Genomic DNA, 22,365 nt, shown 5'->3' on the forward strand with positions numbered 1-22,365 from the left:
TCAAGCAAATGAAAAAAGTTTTACAGAAGTTGTAAATACCAGCAGCCAATTCAGCTATTCTTGTGCTACATGCCACCTTTTGTTTAAAATGTAGGCATTGCCCCAGTTACGTTTGCACCAACTCACAGCATTTCAGCAAGATGAAATTCCATGTTGTACATGCAGCCCTTAACATGGAGGCGAGGAAACAAATGGGCAGTCCTGTGTCAAACAACTTCTAGGCACAGGCACCTGCCTTAGGTCCCACTAAAATACAGTGAGATGTCTTTGTGGCACCCATACATACATATAGTTTAGCACACAAACACATTTAAAATTAAAACTGTTGTTAACAGCAAGCAGAGAATGGGAGAATGTCTCTCTGAATTCCTAGGAAAAAATGAAATGGGAAAACTGGTTTAATTTGGTTCCCTCCTGCCAGATCAATGGACATGTTACGCAGAATGACTACAAATATATAGGATGACTTGGAGAGGATAGGCCAGGAGGGGTTTCTCTTTTTGTTGTTGTTCACTGTTTACTTACATCAGCAAACTGACAAGCCATACTTAATTAGGTGATGATGCCAATCCTTGTGATCCCTATTGCAGCTTGGAAGCTGAGACTCTTACCAGCTGTTTGTATCTGTAAACCCAAGGCAAAGGGTTATATTACACTAAACAATGCATTTTGCAACTGGATTTTTGCCATTATTATGCAGTAAAAATCCAATTCCAAAATGCATTATTTAGTGTAATGTGAACACACCCAATGTATCTATAAGATTCTTAAAAAGGCAAATAATACACTTACTTTCTTTGTGGTTACCTCTTTCTGTTTATTTGTGTAAGTCTACTAGTGTTACCACTTGTCTGGAGAAAACTAAGCACACACTAGTGGTAATAGGAAACTTGGGTGAAAGAAAAATGAACTTGATATGTGAAATATATTCCTTCTATTTTGTATACAGCTAGTTGTGTGTTGTGATTCATGGCAGAGCTAATATGAATGTTGTTCTCTATTATGGTAAGAAACGAGGGAAGATTTCAGGGCATTTTTGTGCTTCATGGATATGCATTTAGTTGCAACGGTAGCTGTTTTGCTATTTCATTGTAACACCAATGGGGAACGTGGGGCTTTCCACTGAGGAAGGAACAGCTCTTTAATCTTCTCCCCATATGCCCATCATCAAGGATTAGGGGAGGGATGGTGGCTCAGTGGCAGAGCATCTGCTTGGGAAGCAGAAGGTCCAGGTTCAGTCCCTGGCATCTCCACTAAAAAAGGGTCCAGGCAAATAGGCGTGAAAAACCTCCGCTTGAGACCCTGGAGAGCCGCTGCCAGTCTGAGTAGACAATACTGACTTTGATGGACTGAGAGTCTGATTCAGTATAAGGCAGCTTCATATGTTGATCAAGGCCACCCATGTCTCTTCACCTGTCCCTTACACCAACAAAGTTTTACTGGGGCAGGATTTATGCTGGTAAGATTACAACCAAAACCAGGGCTTTTTTGAGCAGGAACACATAGGAATGCAGTTCTGGCTGGCTTGGTGTCAGGGGGTGTGGCCTGATATGCAAATAAATTCCTGCTGGGCTTCTTTTACAAAAAAAAAAAAAGCCCTGACCAAAACTATGCTATGATCAACTTCCTATGCTATGTGATCTAGATTTACACCAATGTAAGGAATTTAGCAGCAATCTTCTTTGTTAGGCCAGTGACCCTCAAGGATAGGATTGCAGAACCACTCTGAAAGGTTTCCATATCAGGGAAAAGAAAGCTCCAGGGTACTATTTTATTCTTATCCTCTGCTAGAGGGGACTGCACAATTGATAGTTTCTAACTGCAGTCAAGAACTTTAAAATAGATTTTACCATTGACAGCCTGGCAGGTACTGATCATTAATGTCTCTGTGTGGTTTTCATCTCTCCTAATCTTGTTCCATTGAAAATAATCTAGTTGTCGAGACACAGGTATCCATCGCTGTCATGGCAAATGGATCATAAAAGGAGTCCGTTTTCTATTTGCTAGTGTACCAGACACCTGTTTTTCGAATCTTCACGGGATAATCTTGCTATGAGCTGTCTGTGAAATGAACCTTCCTCTTGCAAAGGAATCTAATGATATGGAGTTGTTAATTAAGTGAATAAAAAGTGACCAAAGATACAAATATAGTAGGGTTGCCACGTCCAACTGAGGAAATACCTGTGGACTTTGGGAGTAGAGCCAGGAGACTTCCCATTCTCTAAATAAATAAAAAATAAAAATTCAGCAGCGCAGTTTTCCTGAATACAGTATTCATTTCCTCATTCTCTTTTTTACTTTCAAAGGCTTCCTCAACAGCTGCACCCTCACTAAATGAAAGTGAAATTTGTCATATCCCCACAAGTCCTTTGCCATGGCTTTATTAAGGGACACACACACATGTACTCACAAAGCAGCCAAAATAGACACAGTTTGCAAGCTCACACTTTTCTTATCTCACTGAGGCAATTTACTCATGGGAGCTGTTGAATGTAACAGTCTGCTGCATTTCAACCAACTTCTTCAGATTAACACAGGAAAGCAAAAGTAAGGAAAAGGCAGTCTAGGGGGTGGAGTTTTTCTCCATCCCATAATCCAGTTCCAGTTTACTATTTACTATCTATTTTACTATGCCATGGGCCGTTTTAATATTTATGACATCATTCGTGGGCCATACAAAATTATCAACTTAAAAAACAATGCTCCACCAAGGGAGAATGATTCAGACCAGCAAGATTAATACAAATAATTGTTTTTCTATTTAAAGTCATGTGGGGAAAGCCTAATTTGACACACAGACCCCTGGCCTACCGCCCTAGGCAAATGTCTAGGTCCAGGGCTTTTTTTGTAGAGGCTGCCACATGGCTTGGCTTGGCCCAGCAATCCCCGAGGGCCAGACCAAGTGATCTTGAGGGCCATAAACAGCCCTTGGGCCGGACGGTCCCCACCCCTGTACTATGCAATGACTTCTGAAATGAATGCAAAACAAATGGAGGGATTGGGATCTCTTACTTTATCACAGCTTTACACACTCACTGGAAAGAGCCTGGATGGGGAAGTGCCTGCTCGCCCTGCCCCATCCAGTTTTCCTCCCACTGAGAATTTAAAGGCACAGACACCTTCCAAAATACAAGCAGTTTCCAAGCTTCTTCTAAACCTGCCAAGATTTAAAAGCACATGGTGGCTGTTGGGGTAGGGCTTTACCTGTTGGTCAGCTGGCTGGGGGCTTGGAGGAACCTGGAAAACCAGAGGATCCCTTGCCAGGACCTGGGGACTAGCAAGCCTAAAATATAGACCCATGGCTTGTATTAGTCAAAGAGGAAAGGTGTGGCTTTGGGGAGAATATTGTCAGGAGAAAAGTGTATGTAACTATGTGACAGATCAAATTGCTCTGCAAAAGGGTGCCTGGGATATCTTTACACCTAAATAGGAGAGCTGTCTACATCCAGCAGGGATCAAAGTCTCTAATTCTGTCCCTTCTACCATTCATAGTCTTTCTTACTTGCAAGCTAGTGAATACTAAACTTTTGCCTGTCTCATCCCTTCAGAAGCTTGTTGTGGGGGCAAGGCACTGGGCCTTTGCCTCAGTCTTGAAGTCTACCCTGCTTTCCTGCTAATGGATACAAGCAAAACTGTGTACACTAGGCCCCTGTCCAGCAGCCAGGGTACCCTGGAGAATGAAATAATTCATGCATTGGAATCCATGCTTATAAAGAATTAGAAAGCCCACATATCTGATACAGTGGAATGATTGGTAGATGCTGGAAATGGTGCAGGTTTGGATGGTTTTGAGTGGCAAGAACTTCAGAAATTCTTCTGATTGGATGATGTCCTTGTTGCATACATATCTGTTGAGTCACTCCATTCCCTTTCTCCCTTGCTGCCTCATGCCAAATAGAAATGAGATCCACATTGCACACAAATTGCAGATGTTCAGGATATGTTCTGTATATCAAAATATGCAAGAGTCCAAACTTATGTGATATATATTTGCATAGGGCTTTTTTTGTAACAGGAATTCATTAAATATTACATACAATTGCCCGGTGCAATTGTTTAGGACGATTCAGAATCTCACAACACTGCCCGCAAGGCAAGCCAAATGCTAAGGAATTAGAGATGGGCTGTGAGGCTTTTGCGAATTTTTTTTCAGACAAGGTCAAGTTGCTCCGCCATGACTTCCCCGCCACATTGGATACAGTATGTGAACTCGAGGCCCCGTGCCTGTCTTCTGGTTGAATCCTGGATCGCTTCGACACACTCAGCTTGGAGGAAGTTGACAGAATTCTCTCTACTGTACGCCCAACAACTTGTGATCTGGACCCGTGTCCCTCCTGGCTAATTAAAGCTTGCCAGAGGGAGCTTAGGTGTCTTATACGGGACATCATAAATAGATCCCTCTCGGAGGGTCTTTTCCCAACTCCTCTTAAAGAGGCTGTGGTTCGCCCTCTCCTGAAAAAGGTTACATCAGATCCAACCAAATTGGCACATTACCAGCCGGTCTCAAACTTGCCCTTTTTGGGCAAACTTATTGAGAAGGCAGTGGCGTTACAATTGCAGAGTTTTCTGGATGACGCTTCTGTCCTAGATCCCCACCAGTCCAGCTTCTGTCCGGGTCATGGGATGGAGACGGTGCTGGTCACCCTGATGGATGATCTCCAGCGGCATCTGGATCGAGGTGGTTCGGCGGTGCTGTTGTTGTTAGACCTATCGGCTGCGTTCGATATGATCGACCACCAGCTACTGACCCCCTGCCTCACTGACACAGGGATTCAGGGGCTGGCCTTGAAATGGCTTTCCTCTTTCCTTGAGGGTTGGGGACAAAGGGTGGCAATTGGGGGAGAACTGTCCCAGAGACACCCACTTAAATGGGCAAAGGACCTCTGTCTTCGCTGGATTCAACTTCAGCCTACTCAGCCTGAGCCAACCCGCCACGGCTTGTTGCGCCAGGTCCAGATTTTCTGGGACATTATCAGGCCGGCTGTCCATCAATAGATAGAGCTGGGTGTCATCAGCATACTGGTAGCAACCCAGCGAAGACAGAGGTCCTTTGCCCGAGCCATGGCGGCCTGGGAAGGGAAATTCCCCTACCGGTTTTTGATGGTGCGCCACTGGAAACAGTGCACAGGGTCAAGAGCCTGGGGGTACTACTGGAGCCTTCTTTATCAATGGAGGCCCAGATAGCAGCCACTGCTAAATCCACCTTTTTTCATCTTAGGCGGGCAAGGCAGTTGGCTCCCTTCCTGGAGCGTGATGATCTGGCAACAGTGATCCATGCAATGGTCACCTCGAGGTTAGACTACTGTAATGCCCTCTACATGGGGCTGCCCCTGTGCCGAACCCAGAAACTGCAGCTAGTACAGAATGCAGCAGCCAGGCTGTTGTTGGGACTTCCTAAGTGGGAGCATATACAGCCTAGGCTACGGGAACTGCACTGGCTGCCAGTTGTGTACCGGATTCTTTACAAGGTGCTGGTTATTACCTTTAAAGCCCTATATGGCCGAGGACCTGCCTACCTTAGGGACCGTCTATTCCCATATGTTATTATTTATAATTTATAATTATTATTATTATGTTCCCCAGAGAGTACTGAGATCTGGCTCGCAAAATCTGCTGACAATCCCTGGGCCGAAGGAGGCCAAGTTAAAAGTTACGAGAGAGAGGGCCTTCTCGATTGCAGCTCCCCACTGGTGGAATCAGTTACCAGAAGAGGTACGGGCCTTGCGGAGCCTTAACCAGTTCTGCCGAGCCTGCAAGACCACTCTCTTCCAGCTGGCTTTTTAATGTGGAATGTTACTGTCATCATATAAAAACTGTTATATCAAGATTGTAGCACCAAATTAATCTGTGGTTTAAATGGTTAGTTTTAACTGTTGGTTTTTAATGTAATAGTATATTTAATTAAGAAATATAATTATGATGTAATTGGGGTATTTAATTATTATATCATTGTAATATCTGTATTTTATGCTATGTAAGCCGCCCTGAGCCTGCTTTGGTGAGTAGGGTGGGGATATAAATTAAAAATTATTATTATTATTATTACATACATTCCTTTACATAACCCTGATGTAGCCAATCCTCCTAGAGCTTACAGGGCTCTTAGTACAGGGCCTTCTGTAAGCTCCAGGAGGATTGGCTACATCAGGGGTGTGTGGCCTAATATGCAAAGGAGTTCCTGCTACAAAAAGCCTTGTATTTGCATGAACAGATTGTACAAGTGTATTATCATGTGTATTATTTTCATATCTATCTACACTTGCACCTTAATATCACAGCATTTCTCTGCATTCACAGGCATTTTCGCATATACAAGAAGAATCTAATATTTATAGTGTTTGATGGCTTTTTTAAAAAAACAGACAAATGCAAAGTCAAAGATATATTAATTTCCTACATAGTTGACAAAAATATATGTAACACATACTGCCCGTTATATTAACCAGAGACACCTCTACTCAGAGCTGCTGCCTTCAATTCCTTAGAAGTAGGACAGGAAAGAAATATGAAATGTGGATCCAATTTTGATCTCAGATATCAGAAATAATATTTCTATATCATTTTTAATTAATCAAACATGTTAATTAATCCTGAGATAACATGCTTTTAGATTTTTTTATCCTTTATCTGTAAATAATAGAGACTGATGGAAAGTAATACCTATTGGACAGCTACAACTATACTGAAACAAGACTTAGAGATCCAGCTTTTTTAATAGTTTTGAAAGCAATCTTAGGAGAAATCTGCTGTCATTTGTTTATGAAAAAATATAAAGGTGTCTTTGGTCATTCATGTTACCTTGTACAAAGCATAGTTCTGTTGTAGCTATTTCAGGACCAATAATTTTAAAATATGAATACTTTTAAAGTAATTTTGAGGCTTTTTGACTAAACCACTTAATTTTTTATTTTTTAAAGTTTGGGGTTTTTTTTAAAAAAAATAGTGCTCATAGTATTTTTCACCTATTATTCTCATCTAGATTTTCTTTATTGTTCACATGCCATATTTTACGAGTCAGATCATGAAAGTTGTTTTTAAAGGTTGTTTAACTCAGATATCAATCCAAACATTAATCACAGCAAAAGCATACACTAGATTAGAAATAACATAAGGTAAAAGGAATTAATTGATATTTAAACATAAAATATCAAATGGTAACTCTATATCAAAATAATCATACTGAGTAAATATACTCTAAACTCTCTCGGAAACCTCATTCCACATTATAACTGGGAATGGAAACTTTCAAAGGCATATAGTGGAGCAATTCAAATACAATTAACAATGATATGTCAATAAATAACTAGCAACCACTGAAAAAAAACACTGAGGGAGCATCTTGCCTCTATGCTTTAACAGACTATTGCTTACTGTGTATGAACATCTTGTTGTTGAGATCAACAATAATGCACACGTGAAAAATGAAATAATAATATTCATTTATGTTACACAGTGGTTCCCAAAATTGTTAGTAACACCCCCTGAGAGGTGTGGGGTTACCAAGGTTGGTACTAAGAAGCAAGGGAGTGGCAGGGAACACAGGAGGTAGGCCTCTTCAACTGCATCATTAACTTATTTATGATGGGCCAGACTAGAGTCAACATGATGGCAAATGGCACTCCAAGTTCTGCCTCTGAATAGTGGTGAAATGTTATGAAAACAAAGTTTTTAGCAAGTATTCTACCAGACCTCTAGTTAGAAAGTAGACCATGTTTTGATCAACTGTCTTTACCACATGTGTTTTTATCTCTTTGTTTGTTTTCAAGATCTTAACATAATAGTATTGAGTGTGGTATTTATTTTCATATCTTCTTGATTATAGAACCTGTTGATTATGAAGTGTGCTTTTTAGCTATATAAAGTTAATTTTTGTTGAATCCTTCCTATAATTAAAATTTGTGGGTTATCTAGAGATTTTCCTAATTGTTTTCAAAAATGAAAAAAAAAACATTTTAAGGAAAATTTTAGAGGTACAAGAAAAAATAGGGTAATTGAGATAAAATTTAGGGTATAAATAATAAAAATTTTGGTAATGATAGGAAAATATGGTAAATAAATATAAATATAGGGAAAAATTTTAGAAAAAATTTAAAAATAGTCAAAACTTTATAAACAAAATATAACACATTGGGTGTTTTCGCACAGAGCTTACCTCGGAGCAACGTCCCTCTTCACCGCGCAGCGTCTGTGCAGATTTCGCACCAACTGCTCCGCAGAACCAGGAAGAGCCGCGAAGTGCCAATCCTTTTGCGTTGCAAATGTAAACCGCTAAAAACCAGTTTACGTTAGCGACGCAAAAGCCGCGGCTCTTTGCGGCTCTTCCTGGTTCTGAGGAGCAGTTGGTGCGAAATCCGCGCAGACGCTGCCCGGTGAAGAGGGACGTCGCTCCGGGGTAAGCTCTGTGTGAAAACGCCCATTGTCTTTCCTCAGATTTGCAGTAATAAAATTAAAGAGAAACCAATGGAAGTATTAAAAGGAGACAATAAATTAAAATTGAGACTCCCCTGTTCCCAGGATGGGCTCCTTGCTCCCCATTTTCCCCCCAGATGAAAGGAGGTTGAGGAGGAGGCTCTCACTCTGGCCTTAGAATTCAGAAGGAGAGGATGTTCTGTGGCATTCTGATCCTCTTCTTTCCTTGGATTCTCTCTCTCTGATGTTCTTTGTGACTTTCTTTGTGACGTTCTGAATTTCTTGTGCTTTGTGAAGTCAAGATCATATCTGGTCAACCAGCACAAACTTTCCACAAACTTTGAAGCTGTTCATGTGGTTTGTTAATGGATGCATTTCCAGACATACATTCTCTGCTCAATCCCATTGCTTTGCTTACCAAATTTCAAAGCAAACTTCAAAGCAAAGGGGAGGTGGAAGTTTCCTTGTTCCTGAGCCATAGACTTCTGTAGCTGCAGCAATGTAAACAAAAAAGGACTAATATCAAACCATAGAATCCCTGCAGTATACAACCAGTTCAGTGTACAAAATGCCCAGCAGAATCCAGTACTACTGAGGCAATGCAAGTTCAAAAGGACTGATCGATATCAAAACACAGTGTCACAAGATAGCCAGTTTGTAGTAGTGGTTAAGTGTGCGGACTCTTATCTGGGAGAACCCAGTGTAGTAGAGAGCCAGTTTGGTGTAGTGGCTAAGTGTGCAGAACCGGATTTGATTCCCTACTCCTCCACTTACAGTTTCTGGAATGGCCTTGGGTCAGTCATAGCTCTCGCAGGAGTTGTTCTTGAAAGGGCAGCTGCTGCGAGAGCCCTCTCAGCCCCACCCACCTCACAGGGTGTCTGTTGTGGGGGGAGAAGATATAGGAGATTGTAAGCCACTCTGAGTCTTTGATTCAGAGAGAAGGGGGGAGTATAAATCTGCAGTCTTCTTTTTTAAGCTGTGAAGTGGGGTTGCAAACTCTGTGCAGGAAAATCAGAACACGAAGATGGACAAAGGGAGGGAACTTCTTGAAACTGACAAGAATGGCAGAGAAACCCCCACACAAGTAGGGAATCCTACACACTAGTAGTGGAGCAGCACTTCCATAATGAAACTTTCTCCTTCCCCGTTCTAGTGCAGCTCATTATGCTCCCATCCTGATAAATAAGCTCTTGAAGATGCAACTTAGTGTTTCCCAATAGAAGAATAAACTGGTGGACATATTGTATGAGCAGAAGTTTCCCATGCATGAGCATTAGGGAACTCAGAAAGCAACCTTTTGAAGAGTTTTACCACCAATTGCCAGGGATGTACACAAACCATAAGTTCATACTTTATGGTGTGCCTGGTTTGTGAACCATCATGAATTTTTAGCTGCCAAACAAACCAGTTCAGTGTGAGATTTGTGATGTGGTAAAATGGCCACCCAGTGTGGTAGAGACATCAAACTTGCAGGGAATCTCCAGCTGACTTTCCTCTACCTGCTTTCCTAGTTTGAGTATTAGATTTATGGGGTCCATGTTATGCCCCCCCCCCCCAAAGAAGGTGCCCAAGGAAAGTGCTTTCTACGGAAATGACAGACACAGGTTCAGTAGTGTACAGAACGGATCCTGTGCAAGCTAGAGACGTCGCATAGAATCCTTCCTGGATGCTCCTCTACATGCCCTCTGACCCCCTGTTGCTTTGAAGTTTGGTAAACATTTAGATTGAACAGAGACAGTCTGTCTGGAAATGTATCTATTCACAAACTTCCATGAACCACTTGAAAGTTCATGGAAAGCTTGTGCTGGTTGACCTGCCACAAACTTCAGTTCACAGACCATGAACTAGCCAAAATCCATGACAAACTTTAGTTTGTGAGCCAGTTCATGCCCATCACTACTAATTATTTCAGGGATTCATCTGCACCCCCTCTCTTTCCATTGCCATTGGCTGACTTTTGATGCACAGTTTGAGATATTTCATTATTAGGCTCACGAAGCAGATATTTCAAAATGGTAGCTTTGCCAACCCTAAATAGATACTTTCATGCCTGCCACAGAAACACAAAATGTTTCCCTCCCTCTGCTCTGGACTGGAGCTCATTTTACATCACATTGGGACCTCTGGGAGAAAAGCAGTTATAAAATGGCAAAAATGCCAGTAAAATGGATCTGTTTCTGGAATCTGCTGCCTGAAGTGGATGTTTTATGTTGTTTCAGAATAAGACCATGATAAGGCCTCAATGTAGATTACTCACTGAAACTCAAGCTAAGCTCTTACACAGATCAGATCAAAGTTTGCCATAGCACATTCATGTTAAAATATTAATTGTTCTGCATGAGCCACTAAATGAGATTTATTACCAACTGTCCAAGTTATGGAGGTTTTCATCTCACATGTCTCCTATATTGATGATCTTCAATTAATATTTTTCTTATTTTTGTTTATATTTTAAGCCAGAAATTCATTGCAGTCTACCTTCTGGTCAGTAGTTACAATATTGTTTTCAACAGCTTGTGTACTTAATTGAATCCTTTCTGCTTAATTTTTTTAACACAGGAAACTAATTATGCTTGGCTTCCATTCATCCCCGGATCTTTCAATTCCCTTGTGGATCATATTGAGGCTTCTGTAAATTGTAATTAAGAACAGAAATAGGGCATGCTATGTAACACATCAATACTGCTATTAAACAGTCACCTTTCATTTAAAAAGGATCACTGTATCAGTGTAAATAGAATTGGGGATTATGATAGTAGGATGCAATAGCTGATGTGGCAGACCTTTACATTATTTTAGTGCATTCTCCTTTTTACAGGCCATATTTGGGAACCAATTAAGTACAGTTCTATTGATACATCAGACTTGTCTTCAAGTATCATTTCTAAATTGATTAAAATATTTAACAGCTTTTGTGACAAGGTTTTTATTAAGCTAATGCTGACAAAATATATTTCACAATTAGTGTAACCATTTATTCAATGAAATTTCCATTTCTTATTATTCATAAATATATTGACCTTTGGAGGGGTGCAGACTCCAGAAATTGGTGTAATGTAATGCTGTGACATCACTTCCAGTTGTATACACAGGAGTGACATAATGGTGCTTTGAGGTGCTTTTACCATAGAGATTTGGGGGATCTGTAGAATTATGTGATGCTGAGATGCAACTGGAAGCAATGTCAAGGTATCACATCACTCAAGTCATCTCTTCGCCCCATATTGCACTGAGCAGCGGCAGGATGCTGAAGCCCAGAGGTGGGAGGTTGCCTGTAACCTAGTCCCTCTAATTTGTAGTATATTACATTTTAGCCCTGAATGGTTGTACCTGTTGATCAGCAGATTAATCAAATAAAGAATAGTAGATTCATCAGCAGGCCATGTTGTACAATGCCATCCTAAACAGAATTACACCCTTCTAAACCCATGCAATTAAATGGAATTAGAAAGGTGTAACTCTTCTTGACTGGCACTGCTAATTAGTGGAGACTAGACTAATAGTCCAATCCTAAGACACTTTCCTTGATAAAAGCTGAATGGACTTGAGTAGCATTCTAAGAAGACCTGTTTAGGATTGTATTGTAAAAGTCACATTTATTTTCTGAAGCCATTTTGAGTCTGCTGTGCTAGTAGAAAACAAAAAAAAATGTAGCCTTTCATCATAATGATGAGTGGTCTTTAAAAAAAATAATTTTCTGGTTTAAAATGTTATTTATTTTTAGTTCATCCATTGTAACATTCATTCATTTTAATTTTCCCATTTGTTTCAATGGGAAACACATACAGTTGAGGTTTAATATCTTTATTTTACAATGAACATAAAATTTGCAAGCACTGTCTTCCTCACTCAACAGATTCTGAAAGCTGGATTTCAGATAGAGAGAAGACAACTGGTTTTATAGCTAATTAAAGTTCTCACAAAGTGGTATGTTTCCCTATTAAACATGTTTTCCTTGACATTCTTAGCATCCATAGTGAGGACAACAATTGAGTATTCACTTGTATTTAAAAAAATCACAGTCCCACAGAAGACACTAACAGAATTGCAGTAGACCTAACATTCCAAAGGCAAAGAACAGGAGAAAGCTGTGAAGGCATCACTGAGGACCCGCCTCTCTGCCTGTATGCTTCCTGATGCCCATGGCCATTACATACTGGCCTCAGAATCAAGAGGGGGGGAGTTCCTAATATCTTCCTGCCAACTCCATCTCTCAGAACCTGTGATGAACAGCCAGGTGTCATCCTCATCAGCAACCTCCTGATTGCATTTCCAGACAGCCTCAGCGTGATCCCTGCCATCCCCCATCTTCATTGAAGGTTCCTCTTCCTACAGGAAGGTGGAAGTCCTGAGGCAGCCTCTGAATTACTTTGGGAACCTCATGGTCCCTGGACAAAAACTTTATACTCTAGTGAAATTAAAACATTCTCTGATGCACAAGTAAAAACAATAACTCAATCATTGTTGCAAAATGAGCCAACAGTATCTCACTCTGCAACTGCCAGCTTGTTTAAGTAGTGGATCCATGTTCACTACCCCCATCTTGCTAACTAGCTCTACTACCGCTACTACTCAGATAATTTCTTTGTCACTTATTTTGGTATTTTTATGTGTGTGTGAGTGTGTGTGCGCACCCTTGGAAGTCATGTCAACCTCTGATGAGTGACCTAGAGGATATTTAGAGATGTGACTGAATAAAGTCTACCCCTGCCTCCAACTCTAGTACTCCAAGGAGGTTTCCCTTCCAACCAAGGGCTTTTTTTGTAGCAGGAACTCCTTTGCATATTAGGCCACACACCCCTGATGTAGCCAATCCCCCAAGAGCTTACAAGGCTCTTAGTACAGGGCCTGCTGTAAGCTCCAGGAGGATTGGCTACATCAGTGAGTGTGGCCTAATATGCAAAGGAGTACCTGCTACAAAACAAAAAGCCCTGCTTCCAAGTACTTGCCAGAGTTGACCCTGCTTAGCTTCTGAGATCTGACAGGCTTGCCCGTGCTATCCAGGTCAGAGCTACCACTTAGAGAATTTCATAGAACTTCATACATAACATCTTCTGACACAAGCATACTATGAAAAGTGTAGATGTTCTTTTAAAAAAAGATTTCTTTTTTAGTATATTGAAGATCTACAAATAAAGTTTTGGGAGTTTCAGCAGCCATTTAGATTATTCTCTTCTGATTCCTTGCTGCATCACTGAAGTACTCTTCCCCACTGGATCATCTTTGTGAAGTTTTTAGGACACCTGTAGGGTATGTTTTTCCTTGATATTCAGCTAGACTGTTATTGTATACTTATTTTGAGGTATTTTTGTAGGTCCTAGAACATAATATAATGCAAGTAACTGTAGCTCACCTTGACTAGATCTCTTTTTGAGGGAGACTTTGTATGAATCAAGTATAACATTGAATGATGTTTCTTTGGGATATAAAAGGCAAACTGCCATGGCTCTTCTTAAGTAAATTTGCTTCATAGTAGACACAGCAGTGTATCACTTGAAATCTTCCATCAATAGCTGGTGCATCTTCCTTCCGGTAGTTACAATGCTTTGTATGAAAGTTACTGCCTCTTTAATGTTATGTGTCTTTGGGATGTAAGTGGCATGCTGCTGTTCAGCCCTTGAATAAGAGTACTGAAAAATGGATAGAACTATTTTCCACTGAAGACAGCAGAATTTATTTGCTTTATAATGTGTTCTTTATTGTTTCTTTACTAATATACAAAAAGTAGCACAACTGCAATGAGAGACAAGAGACAAGCCACATTAAAAGTTTAAATGGAGGAATTAGGATGCAGATAATATCATGAAAATGAAAGTAATATATATTTCAGGAAGCCTTTGATCAGTGAACCCAAAATAGTGAGGCACAATTCACTGATAATGGTCATGAGATCCTTTTGCCCAGATGACCAGTTGGTTAGCCATTGTAAAATAATATTTTTATGTAAGAGTACCATTTACAATTTGAGGCCCAAATAAAGGGATAGTATTATTTTTCAGGCTCTTGGTGAAATCACCAGTTTTACTCTTCTGATTTTTCTGAAAACACTGGCAAGCCCAACTCTTGCACTTGTTCATTTCCTCAAAGGCACCGCCTTCAAAGAACCCACCTGTGAATAATGGAGGCATGCAGAGCCTGGCTCTGGAATATTCTCTTCATGTCTTCTTCTATGTAACCATCTTTGCATAACAAATAGCGGATCATTTTAACTGAACAGCGCATATATATTCACTACAACCCAGAAGAGAAGTTTAATCTTAACAGTGGTTCATTTGGAATGCTGTCAAGTCGATCCATTCAATTTGATGCATCAAAATTTTCTTTATTGCGGACCAGGTTGAACAGCCTGGAGTGTCTCAGAACTAGAGCATGGAGAAAGAATTTGGAGATGCTAACAGATGGTGAGAAATATCTGCAGAAGTTGGTGTCCAGAGCATGTGGCAGTTAACTGGGTTTGGCTTTCACATTGGATTAAATCATCTTGACAATGACTAGGAAATTTTGGCAAACACATCTGAGAAATATCTCATACAATGATGGTCTTTATTCAGTAGACTATCACCAGCTGTTCTTAGAAAGGTATTATTTCAGTTGCTATATTATCATATCAATTATTGTATCAAGGTATTATCAATTGCTGTAGAAGACAATAACTACCAGAATACTAGACTGTGTGCTTACTTTATTTATAGTCCTCCCATCTCACTGAGACTCAATGTGAATTACATACTGTAAACTAATATAATCAACAGCATAGGTAATCCAGTAAACAGTGCAATAGGGTTTTGATTACAGAAATCTGAAAGCAGAACTGAAACAAAGCGGAAACATTTAAACATTACATGTTAAATGATGCAGAAATTACACAGTAGGAGCATACATATAGCCACAGACAGTCAACAGTCCCTATCCTTTTACCAAATCATCTTTCCGGACTCCATTTTATCATAGTACAGACCTATACTGGTACTTTTTTTTTTAAAAGCCTTCCTGAATAATTCAATTTTACATAATTTGCAGAAAGTCAGGAGAGTGGGAGCTTCTTAACTTCAGCCATTGCATAGGCTGGGGGCCACAACAGAGAATGTATATACATGGGTAGCTGCTAAGTTTGCTCATTTAGAGCAGGGGTCCCCAACCCCTGGGCCGGGGCCCAGTACCGGTCCGTGGCCTGTTTGAAACGGGCCACGCAGCCTCGACGTCCTCCCGCAGACTTCCCCCCACCGTGGCGCCTCCTCTTCCCCCTGTTTCCACCATTTTAAGGTTGGGGAAGGGAAGGAGTCAAGGGCAGCATCACTCGCTGCTGCTGCAACAGCGGTTTCCCCCCCCATCAGCTTATCACTCTTCCCCGTCCTTAAAATGGTGAAAATGGGGGGGAGAAGGAGGCGGTGAGGCTGTGCAGGGGGCAAAGGAGGGAGGAACCTTGGGGGGGGGGAGGCCGAATTGGGTTTCCCCACCCTGTCGGCCCTGGGGCCGTGGTTGGCAGGCCGGCCCTAGGGCCGATCCCTGGGTCCAAAAAGGTTGGGGACCACTGATTTAGAGGGTGGTACCTGAAGAAGGCCCTGCTCAGATGAACCAATCTGTCATGGCAGGGCATAAGGAGGGAGGCAGTCCTGCATAAAGGAGAGACCATATGTAAAAAATAATAATAAAGGAGGCGCCTTGTATATGATAGCTAATATCTTGATCTGAGCCCAGTAACAGATGGGCAACCAACACAGTGACTGTAGAGTGGGACTAATATGCATGTTCCATCTAACTCCTGATATTAACCAAGCTGTGGTGTTCTGCAAGAACTTGGGTCTCTGAGCTGTCTGAGCATTGCAGTAATCTACTCTCAAAGTTATTGTGGCGTGGTGTGGATCAGCCATGTCAGGTAGTGAGCCATCTTCTGGGCCAACTGTTTTTTGCAGCTGCATTAACTTGCTACTCACATAGCAATGCTGGATCCAATATAAGGTTCTTAACTGTCAGCAGGTGTCAGCTGAACTCCATCAAAAATTAGAAGCAGTGAAACACAGTGTCCTTCAAGATCTCCAGCTTCCCAATTTCAACTAAATTTCAATTAAAATGCAAGCTTTGTTTGGGTTTTTGCTAATTTGTAGCTGATGATTATATATGGCTATACACAGTGAATTATTTAGCAGATTAAATGCTAAATAGTATCCATTGGGTAATATAATTACATGATGTAATGCCTATAGTATGACTTTGCACAATACTTTATTATTACATTATTGTCTTCATGAACAGAAATTTTCCTAAACTATAATTAGATATATATATATGGCATGGGTTAGAAAAGTCACACCTCATCTAACTATCAATTACTGTGCATAGACTACTATGCTTCTGTATCTCTCACTCATTTTAATGCAGTTATCTATTAAATAAAATTATCATCTGTCAGTACTGCAGGCATCTTTGTAACACATAAGCATTTGCCTAATAAAAAATTTGGTTATACTGTATTTTTAACCACTAAAATTTCAAATGTACTTCCTTTTGATTCCACCACATTAATGCTAAGAGTTTTAAAGGTGCTTATTTAAGTTTATTGTATTGCCAATTTTGCATTAAGTGGATGTGCCGGTGGTGTGTGATTTTGGTTCTTTGGCCCAAGATTAATGCTGGAATAATATGAGGATAAACAGCTATGAAAAAATGTAGGTAGCCATGGAAAAATGTAGCCTATAAACCCAAAGTATGACCTCAAACAAAATCCATAAACTGCCATCAACATCATCTCTTTTAAAAATGAATGCTTCTTTACCTTGTTACTTTGAACTTGAAGCGAAAATATTGGTGTAGTTTCTTCTCAAGGCCTAGCAACCAAAGAATATGAAAAACAAGTTGGATTCTGTTTTTATATCATTTTACAAACTTGAATCAGGTTCTTCAATGTTGGAATAAAGATATTCATATTGAGAAATGAATCCAGCAGTTGTTTCATAAGAACATAAGAACCCTGCTGGATCAGACCAATGATCTATCTAGTCCAGCATCCTGTCTCACAAAGTGGTCAGTCAGTTCCTCTGGAGGGCCAATAAGAGGACACAGAGGTTGAGACCATCTCCTGATGTTGCTTTCTGGCTCTAGGATCCAGATGTTTAGTGCCTTTGAATGTGGAGGTTCCTCTCAGTCACCATGGCTAGTAGCCATTAATAGGCCTATCCTACATGAATCTTTCTATTCCCTTTTTAAAGCTGTTTATTCCTGTGGCCATGACTATGTCCTCTGGCAGTGAATTGCACATTTTAATCTCTCTGTGTTAAAAAGTCTTTCCTTTTGTCCATCAGCTTCATTGGATGCCCTTGAGTTTTAGCATTTCAGGAGAGGGAGAAAAATATTTCTGTCAACTCACTCCATGCCATGCATAATTTTATAAACCTCTAGCATGTCCTCCCTTAGTCGTCTCTTTTCTAAACTGAAAAGTCCCAGTTCTTCAGCCACTCCTCATAGAGAAGGTGCTCTAGGGTTTCCAGGTTGTTGTCTCTCACCAGCCGGGGGGGGGTGGTGGTGTTAGAGCTGTTTAAATCAATGGTGCAGCTTCATATAGAGTACTGTGTACAATTCTGGTCACCACACCTCAAAAAAAAAAGATATTGCATTGGAAAAAGTGCAGAAAAGGACAACTAGAATGATTAAAGGGTTGGAACACTTTGCCTGTGACGAAAGGTTAAAACGCTTGGGGCTCTTTAGCTTGAAGAAGTGACGACTGAGGGGTGACATGATAAAGGTTTACAAGACTATGCATGGGATAGAGAAGGTAGAGAAAGAAGTAGTTTTCTCCCTTTCTCACAATACAAGAACTCTTGGACGCTCAATGAAATTGCTGAGCAGTCGGGTTAGAATAGATAAAAGGAAGTACTTCTCAGCCAATGAGTGATTAACACATGGAATTCACTGTCATAGGAGGTGGTGGCGGCTATAGCATAGACGGCTTTTAGAGGGGATTGAATAAACATATGGAGCAGAGTTCCATCAGGCTGGAAAACTGGGCTACAACCAATAAAATGCATTTTAACAGGGATAAATGTAAAATTCTGCATTTAGGTAGGAAAAATCCCATGCATAGTTATAGGATGGGGGAGATTTGTCTTAGCAGTAGTATGTGTGAAAAGGATCTAGGGGTCTTAGTGGATCATACACTGAACATGAGTCAACAGTGTGATGCGGTGGATAAAAAGGCAAATGCAATTTGGGGCTGTATCAACAGAAGTATAGTGTCCAGATCACATGATGTGATAGTATCGCTTTACTCTGCTCTGATAAGACCTTACCTGGAGTATTGTGTTCAGTTTTGGGCACCACATTTTAAGAAGGATATAGACAAGCCGGAACGGGCCCAGAGGAGGGTGACGAAGATGGTGAGAGGTCTGGAGACCAAGTCCTATGAGGAAAGGTTGAAGGAGCTGGGGATGTTTAGCCTGGAGAGGAGGTGGCTGAGAGGTGATATGATCACCATCTTCAACTACTTGAAGGGCTGTCATATAAAGGATGGTGTGGAATTGTTTTCTGTGGCCCCAGAAGGTAGGACCAGAACCAGTGGGTTGAAATTAAGTCAAAAGAGTTTCCGGCTCAACATTAGGAAGAACTTCCTGACCGTTAGAGCAATTCCTCAGTGGAACAGGCTTCCTCGAGAGGTGGTGGGCTCTCCTTCCTTGGAGGTTTTTAAACAGCGGCTAGATGGCCATCTGACAGCGATGAAGATCCTCTGGATTTGGGGTAGGTATTTGTGGGTTTCCTGCATTGTGCAGGGGGTTGGACTAGATGATCCTGGAGGTCCCTGGAGGTCCCTTCCAACTCTGGAGGTCCCTTCCAACTCTATGATTCTATGATTCCAGTAGTTATCAGCCATAAGGTATAGATGGAACTCTCTATCTGGGGCTAGTGATGCTCTGTATTCTTGGTGCTTGGTGGGGGGTGGAAACAGTGGGAGGGCTTCTACCCCACTGGTCCTGACCCCACTGGTGGACCTCCTGATGGCACTTTGTTTTTTGATCACTGTGTGATAGAGTGTTGGACTGGATGACCCATTGGCCTGTTCCAACATGGCTTCTCTTATGTTCTTATGTCAATATTCTAAAAATATTAAAATACTCACCTGCAGAGTAGAAACAGGGTAGGGTTACCAAACTCCAGGTGAGCCTGAAAGTTCTTCAGAAATTCCAATTGATCTCTAGAATACAGAATACAGAGACTTCATCTATAAATATGAAGTATGTGGGTGAATGCAAGGGATCAGATCCCTTCCTCCTTTCATCCCTATGTTGCTACACTCCATTTGTTATCAGCATCATGCCACAGGTGATTTCTATAGTATGATTAGCATATCTAGGAATATTATTAATCTCTGATTGCTCTGGAAACTTAGAAGCATGTTCACCTTCTAACAGGAGAGTACTATCAAAAGAGTACGCCTCTGAGTCAATTGACTTCAGTGGACTTGGGAAAGTTGAAAATCTTCTTAGAATAGCATTTACAGTGTCATTTTCAGAACATTTTCCTGGGAGTAAACCCCACTGTTTAGAGTTGTTCTCTCATTTTCCTGTGCAATCTAATATGGATTTAAATAATAGAGGTGTGCCAGTTCGTATTATAGAAGCAGTCATCACATGTAGTATCAGGGATAAGCATGAAATATAGTGGTTGCCACAAATAGATGGTTCACACTGTCGTTTTAAAATTGTAGGTCAGTTCAGGAGAATCAGATGTGTGTTGTTATCCATCAGAAGAATACACCACTACTATCAGTTTGGTATGGGATTGTATGGACATTAACTAATTTTTATCATAAGCAGTAAAAACATCAGTTCCTTTTCTGTATCCACCGGGTCTGCAAAGTAGACCATTTCAATGTGGGGAACTGAGGAGAACTGAGGAAGGGGAGCTGCAGCCTTTGCCCAATCTGCCCTCCCTGTCTGCTGGCTTAGAGTCCAATGGCAACTTTAAGACCAACACAGTTTTATTCAGGGTTTGAGCTTTTGTGTGCACACACACTTCGTCAGACAGAATGGAATGAGACTTACCAGTCTAACATCTAATTAGCATGCAAGCATATAATAACAAGCTACATTTATAAGGTCATCATTATTTCGATTTCATTCTGGGGAAAAACAGACAAATAAATGTGTCAGATGTGTTAATTATGGAGTGTTAAGAGTAATCATCTGAGCCTGTTGTCATGCTCCATTTGGATTTAGATCATTTACTTTATGTATGAATGGATGTGATTGTTATTTGATTGTTCCAACTATACACACCAACCAAAAAGGATATAGATTGGGCTCTCAGTCATTAGATTGAGAGATACATTCCTTCAATATAGTCACATATGAACATATATATGAAGTGTCTTATACTGAATCAGATCCTTGGTCCATCAAAGTCAGTATCTACTCAGACTGGCAGTGGATCCCCAGGGTCTCAAGCTGAGGTTTTTCACACCTATTTGCCTGGACCCTTTTTAGTTGGTGATGCCGGGAATTGAACCTGGGACCTTCTGCTTACCAAGTAGATGCTCTACCACTAAGCCACCATCCTTCCCCAATCAGAAATAATGTGCTCTGCTTTGGCCTTTGAAATCAGGGCCAGTACTGGCAGCAACCTCTGGTTGACTTGATACCACCAGACTTGCATGACTCCGCTAGATCTAGCTACTTTCTACTGTTCAGCAGCAGCTACCCTATGAAAGCCAGTGGCCGTTTTCGCACTCACGTTTTACTGGCGCCACAACCCTCCTCACGCCGGCGAATCTGCATGGATTTCGCACCAGAAGCGCCGGCGCACCCAGAAGCGCCGGCTACTTCCGTCGCTAAGCCAGCGCAAACGGAAATCGCAAAGATGCAGGAAAACGTTTGCGCTGGCTTAGCGACGGAAGTAGCCGGCGCTTCTGGGTGCGCCGGCGCTTCTGGTGCGAAATCCATGCAGATTCGCCGGCGTGAGGAGGGTCGTGGCGCCAGTAAAACGTGAGTGCGAAAACACCCAGTGTGATGTAGTGACTAGAGTTTCAGAGTAGTGTCTAGAAGACTCAGGTTTGAATCACCAGTCTGCCATGGAAATTCACTAGGTGTAGTTGTGCCAGGCACATATGTTCAGCCTAACCTATCTCACATGTTGCTGTGAGGATAAAAAGCAGGAGAGAAGAATGATATAAGCTGCTTTGATTCCCCATTATGGAGAAGGGTGGGGTATAATTGAAATAAATAATAAATATAGCTGAAGACAGGAGGAAGAAAAAAGATAGGTTGGTGCATGGCTGAGACTGAGGCAGGAAAAGGGGAGATAATATGAGGGTTCTCAGGAGGAGAGAGGGGGGGAAATAATATGTGGAAGGCAACACAGAGGAAAGTGATGCACCTCCACAAAACTTTGAGTGTTATCTATTATGCAAGTGGGCCAGGCCTAGCAGTCAGCATAGGGTTCCCAAGTCCATCCCCAGAAATATCTGGGGACTTTGGGGGTGGAACCAGGAGACTTTGGGGGTGGAGCCAGGAGACACTGGGGTGGAGCTAGGGGGAGGGGGGGAAACGGCGAGCCCCGGCCGGCCTCCATGTCCCCGGCCCGCCTTCACCCCCCCTCCGCTTCCACCCCAGAAGCGGAGTGGGCGAGGCGGCAGCGGCACGGCGGCCTTTTCTCCGCTCGCCGTGGCTGCTCCTTGCGCACGTCGAGGCCTTGGGGGCGCAGCTGGGGCTCCAGCGCCTCCAGGGCCAGGCTCAGGGCGGGTTGGACGCGCGGCCAGGCCCAGGGGTAGCCAATGTTGCGCTCCGGCAGCAGCACCCCCACCGTCACCTCCACCGTCGGGGCGGCGCTGGCTTTGGCAGCCACGGAGGAGGGCACCCCCAGCAGGGTTACCAGCAGGGCCCCGAAAAGCAGCGGCCTCCGCGGCGCCATGGACGGGGCAGGCGAGGAGCTCTCGGAGACAGCAGCTGCAGAAGCCAGAGAGAGCTCGTC

This window comes from Heteronotia binoei, chromosome 3 (genome assembly GCF_032191835.1).
Source record: "Heteronotia binoei isolate CCM8104 ecotype False Entrance Well chromosome 3, APGP_CSIRO_Hbin_v1, whole genome shotgun sequence".
Taxonomy (NCBI): domain Eukaryota; kingdom Metazoa; phylum Chordata; class Lepidosauria; order Squamata; family Gekkonidae; genus Heteronotia; species Heteronotia binoei.